The sequence below is a fragment of the Lathyrus oleraceus genome, chromosome 2 (assembly GCF_024323335.1).
Source record: "Lathyrus oleraceus cultivar Zhongwan6 chromosome 2, CAAS_Psat_ZW6_1.0, whole genome shotgun sequence".
Lineage (NCBI taxonomy): Eukaryota > Viridiplantae > Streptophyta > Magnoliopsida > Fabales > Fabaceae > Lathyrus > Lathyrus oleraceus.
In genome coordinates this window covers 446154520-446160630 of record NC_066580.1, presented here as the reverse complement: position 1 = coordinate 446160630, position 6111 = coordinate 446154520, and the positions used below count along the sequence as shown (strand labels likewise).

The 6111-nt window shown below is 38.8% G+C and overlaps 1 non-coding gene across 1 annotated transcript; it reads left to right on the top strand.

The window, feature by feature from the left end:
• The first annotated feature begins 4473 nt into the window (after positions 1 to 4473).
• LOC127124014 (small nucleolar RNA R71) lies at positions 4474 to 4580 on the top strand. Its single transcript, XR_007803659.1, has one exon. It is a non-coding gene; the product is annotated as a small nucleolar RNA R71 (small nucleolar RNA).
• The last annotated feature ends 1531 nt before the right edge of the window (positions 4581 to 6111 follow it).

Below are 6111 nucleotides of genomic sequence, written 5' to 3'. Positions count from 1 at the left end.
CATTGTTTTGTTCTTTCTTTGTAGATTCTGGCATTTTCGTAAGCGTCTCTTCTGAGTTCCTCTAATTCGCTTATATCAAGGATTCTCTTTTCACCGGCGGCTTTATAGTTTAAATTTAGATTTTTAATAGCCCAATAGGCTTTATGTTCTAATTCTACCGGGAGGTGACATGATTTTCCATAAATTAGCTTAAATGGGGTCGTCCCTATGGGCGTTTTGTAAGCAGTTCGGTAAGCCCATAAAGCTTCTGGTAATTTCAACGACCAGTCTTTCCTTGAAGTGGCGACTGTTTTCTCTAGTATCTGTTTGATTTCTCTGTTAGATACTTCCACTTGCCCACTGGTTTGAGGGTGGTAAGGTGTCGCTACTCTATGTCTTATGCCATACTTAAGCAGTAGTTTTTCGAGTACTTTGGATATGAAATGCGATCCACCATCACTGACTACTATTCTTGGGACACCAAACCTTGGAAATATTATATTCTTAAAGAGTCTAGTTACTACTCGTGTGTCGTTAGTTGGGGAAGCTATAGCTTCAATCCATTTTGATACGTAGTCAACTTCCACGAGTATGTATTTGTTATCGAAAGAGGATGGAAAAGGTCCCATGAAGTCTATTCCCCACACGTCGAAAATCTCTACTTCCAAAACGCCCTTTTGTGGCATCTCGTCACGTCTAGATATGTTCCCTGTGCGTTGACATCTGTCACATTTCTTAATAGCTGCATGTACATCCTTCCATATACTTGGCCAATAAAAACCGGCTTGTAGGATTTTAGAGCAGGTCTTGGATGTACTTGCGTGTCCACCATAAGGAGCGGAGTGACAGTGTTGGATTATATTTTCTACCTCTTCTTCGGGTATACACCGACGGAAAATACCATCGGGGCCTCTTTTAAAAAGTAAGGGGTCATCCCAGTAATAATGTTTTATGTCATAGAAGAATCGTTTCTTCTGTTGGTAGGATAAGGTAGGTGGAACTATTCCGGCAGCTAAATAATTGACGAGGTCAGCGTACCACGGTGTAACAGATATGGCTAAGGTAGTTTCTACCTATTTTTCAGCGTTATTTTCTTCTAAAGTAGCTATAAGCTTATCGTACGAGAAATCATCGTTAATTGATGTTCTTTCCGGTTCAAGGTTCTCAAGTCTAGAGAGGTGATCTGCTACTACGTTTTCAGTTCCTTTCTTGTCTTTGATTTCCAAATTGAACTCTTGTAGCAACAGGATCCACCTTAGGAGTCTAGGTTTAGCATCCTTTTTTGTTAAGAGGTATTTGATAGCAGCGTGGTCAGTGTAGATGATAATTTTGGCTCCGACCAAGTAAGAACGAAATTTATCTAGCGCAAACACTACTGCTAGAAGTTCTTTCTCGGTTGTGGCGTAATTCATTTGTGCTTCATCTAGAGTTCTACTTGCGTAATATATAACATGAAGCTTTTTATCCTTTCGTTGTCCTAAAACAGCACCTACAGCGTAATCACTGGCATCACACATTATTTCGAATGGTTCATTCCAATCTGGTGTCTGCATTATGGGTGCGGAGATCAGTGCTTGTTTAAGCGTTTGAAATGCTTCTAAACATTTATTGTCGAATATGAATTCAGCATCTTTCATCAATAATCCGGTCAACGATTTAGTTATTTTAGAGAAGTCTTTAATGAATCGTCGGTAAAAACCGGCATGTCCTAAGAAGCTTCGTACTTCTCTCACAGTTTTCGGAGGTCGAAGGTTTTCGATTACCTCTATTTTGGCTTTGTCTACTTCAATTCCTCTGTTCGAGATGATGTGTCCTAAAACAATTCCTTCTTGTACCATAAAGTGGCATTTTTCCCAATTAAGTACTAGGTTTACTTTTACACATCACTCTAAAACTTTCTCTAGATTTTCAAGACATTCTTCAAAGCTTTGTCCGCATACGGAAAAGTCATCCATAAATACTTCCATGATGTTTTCTAGAAAATCGGCGAATATGGGCATCATGCATCTTTGGAAAGTTGCAGGAGCATTACACAAGCCAAACGACATTCGTCTATAAGCGAAGGTACCAAAAGGGCACGTGAACGTTGTCTTTTCTTGGTCATCAGGATGAATTGGTATTTGAAAGAAACCTGAGTAACCGTCTAGATAGCAGAAATGTGAATGTTTTGCTAATCGTTCTAACATCTGGTCAATGAATGGTAAAGGGAAATGATCTTTTCGGGTTGCTTTGTTTAGTTTCCTATAGTCAATGCACATTCTCCATCCCGATTCGATTCGTTTGGTTATAGTTTCTCCTTTTTCATTTTCAATGACTGTTATACCTCCTTTCTTTGGTACTACGTGTACAGGACTAACCCATTTGCTATCAGATATAGGATATATGATACCTGCCTCTAATAAATTGGTTATTTCCTTCTTCACTACCTCACTCAGGATCGGGTTTAGTCTCCTCTGGTGTTCCCTAGAAGTTTTACAGTCTTCTTCTAGCATGATGCGGTGCATACAAATAGAAGGACTTATTCCTTTAAGATCGGTGATGTTGTAACCTAGTGCGGTTGGATATTTTCTTAAGATATGCAGGAGTTTTTCTGTTTCGAGTCTTCCTAGGTCAGCATTAACTATCACTGGTCGTTCGAGCTCTAAGTCTAGGAATTCATATCTCAGATTCTTGGGAAGTGTTTTCAGGTCTAAGGTTGGTTTCTTAAGGCATTGCGTAGGGTCCGGTGTTATTACTAAACATTGGTTAAGTTTGTCTTCTACAAGGTAGTCAGATGATTTGTCTTTTTCTAACTCTGTTTCTTTTATGCATTCATCGATGATATCCATGAAGTAACATGTATCTTCTATTGCAGGTGCTTTCAAAAATTGGGAAAGAATGAACTCAATTTTCTCTTCTCCTACTTCGAAAGTGAGTCGTCCTCGTTTTACGTCTATGATTGCACCGGCAGTTGCTAAGAACGGTCTTCCCAGTATAATGGGTGTAACTTCATCTTCTCTAATATCCATAATTATAAAATCAGTTGGAATGTAGAATTAACCTATGCGCACTGGAACGTTTTCAAGAATTCCTACAGGATATTTTACGGAACGATCTGCTAGTTGCACAGACATTTTAGTTGGTCTTAATTCTCCCATTTCAAGTCTCTTGCATATGGATAAAGGCATAACACTAATACCGGCTCCTAAATCGCATAAGGCTTTGTCAATGACAAATTTTCCTATGTGACAGGGTATAGAGAAACTACCTGGGTCTTTAAGTTTAGGAGGCATATTCTGGATTATAGCGCTACATTCAGCGGTGAGTGTAAGGGTTTCGCTATCTTTAAGTTTCCTTTTATTAGAAAGAATTTCTTTTAAAAACTTGGCATATGAGGGCATCTGCGTAATAGCTTCTGTAAACGGAATTGTGACGTTTAATTGTTTTAGTAGGTCGACAAATTTTTTAAATTGGCCCGCATCTTTGGTTTTAATAAGCCTTTGAGGGTAAGGGATAGGTGGTTTATAAGGTGGTGGAGGTACATAAGGTTCCTTCTTTTCTAAGGTTTCCTTATTACTCTCTTCCTTTTCCTTAGGTTCACTTTCTTCCTCAGTTGACTTTTTAGAGTTTTGGTTTTCTATCCTTGGGTCAGACAGTCCTTCCACTTCCGTTCCACTTCTCAGTATAATTGCATGAGCGTGGCTTCTTGGGTTAGGTTGGGGTTGGCCAGGAAATGTACCAGTTGGGGCAGCAGTAGGCGCTTGTTGTTGAGCTACTTGTGATATTTGCGTTTCCAGCATTTTGTTATGAGTAGCCAGGGCATCTACTTTACTTGCTAGTTGTTTAATTTGTTCGCCAGTGTGTACATTCTGGTTTAAGAAATCTTTATTGGTTTGCTGTTGAGAAGCTATAAAGTTTTCCATCATGATTTCCAAGTTGGATTTCCTAGGGGCGTTATTGTTAGATGTAGATGGGGTCGGCTTCTGATATCCCTGAGGTATAGCTGGGGCTTGATTTGGAGATTGTCCAGGTGCGTATAGAGCATTATTACTCTTATATGAAAAATTGGGATGATTCTTCCAATTTGAGTTATAGGTGTGCGAGTAGGGGCTTCCTTGAGCATAGTTTACTTGCTCCGCTTGGATTCCTGTTAGGAGTTGACAATCTGTAGGAGTGTGACCTTGGATTCCACAGACTTCGCAATTCTGAGTTATGGCTACCACGGTGGCTGGAGGTGATACATTTAAACTTTCAATTTTCTGGACCAGAGCATCCACTTTTGCATTAACATGATCAAGGTTATTTATCTCGTACATGCCAGTTTTCGTTTGAGGTTTTTCCACCATTGTTCGTTCGGTTCCCCACTGATAGTGGTTTTGAGCCATGCTTTCGATAAGTTGGTAAGCGTCAGCATAAGGTTTGTTCATTAGTGCACCACCTGCGGCGGCATCTATTGTTAACCTCGTGTTGTACAGGAGACCAATATAGAATGTATGAATTACTAACCAGTCTTCTAAACCATGGTGTGGACAAAGTCTCATCATGTCTTTGTATCTTTCCCATGCTTCGAAAAGAGACTCGTTATCTTTCTGTTTAAATCCATTTATTTGGGCTCTTAACATAGCTGTTTTGCTTGGCGGAAAATATCGAGCAAGAAAAAATTTCTTCAACTCGTTCCATGTGGTGACTGAGTTGGAAGGAAGAGATTGAAGCCATCTTCTAGCGCTATCTCTTAACGAGAAAGGAAAAAGACGAAGTCGAATTGCCTCTGAAGTGACACCATTAGCTTTAACAGTATCAGCGTATTGAACAAATACAGATAAATGAAGGTTAGGATCCTCGGTAGGATTTCCAGAGAATTGGTTCTGTTGCACTGCCTGCAACAGTGAAGGTTTGAGTTCAAAGTTGTTTGCTTCGATTGCGGGTGGAGCAATACTTGAATGTGGTTCATCTTGCGATGGAGCGGCGTAATCTCTAAGAGCACGAGCTGGTTCTGCCATCTCGGGTATCGAAGGGAAAATATTTTTGAAATCAGGAAGTTCTACAGGAGGTAGATTGTTTGCAGCACGATATTCCCGAATTCGTCGTAAGACTCGGAGATATAGTTCGATATCGTTGATTCGTAAGTAGAACGGCTCGCCTTGTGAGCGAGTGCGTGGCATACAAATCAACGAAAGAAAGAAAAGAGAAAGAAAAGCCTTAGTCTCTACAGCGTAACAGAAGAGTTACGATATCGACTAAATAAAAGTCCCCGGCAACGGCGCCAAAAACTTGATCGCTCGACTTTATGAGTCGAATTGGGGTACAAACTGCAAGTGCACAGTTCTATCGCGTAGTTTTAAAAGATATCGATCCCACAGGGACTTATGAATCGATATACCGTTATCTAAGGTTACTTCGTAAAGCTAAGGCAGGTAATACTTTGATTTTTGGGGGGAAAAGCTAAAACTAAAATAAGATCTAAAATTAATATCTAATAAGCGGATATCGGTATGTAATTCGTCGTAATTCGGGAATCAATTCTTTATTGGTTTCTTGGTTTTAAAGTAAATCTTTTCAGTTGACGCTATTGGTTAAAAGTTTTATCTCAAACTCTCGCTCTGTTGAATAAACTATGATTTTATATTAACGTAGTTGTCACTTATAGTTAAGTCAAAAACCACTTTTTGAAAACAATAGAATCCGTAGAAACTCTTTTTAAGAAAACACTAATCGTTTAAACACCCTTATCTCAAACTCTCGCTCTGTTGACTCAGGTTATATAATTAAATTCAAATGCTTAACTCTCGTCCTCACATTCAATCTTTAAAAATACTTTTTGAAAAAGGTTAGAATTTAATTAACTCTAAAAATTTCTCTCGCCCTGATCTAGAATGAATGTCCAATTTACACTGTCCAGTCAAAACCTCAAACTCTCGCTCTATTGATTTTAACTTCTTTATGTCTTTTACTTTCGTACAAAAACTTTGTTATTAAACCTGTAAATTGAGACCGTAAAAAGAGTGATTTTAATTTTAAACTTAATTAAACCAACTTAGTTTTGATTCCTTCATTCCGCTTACTTTACATACCGATACCTAAATAAATTAGCCAGACATGCTAAACAGACTTAAATAAATATCATGCATAAACAGATTCATCGCAGGCAAGAAG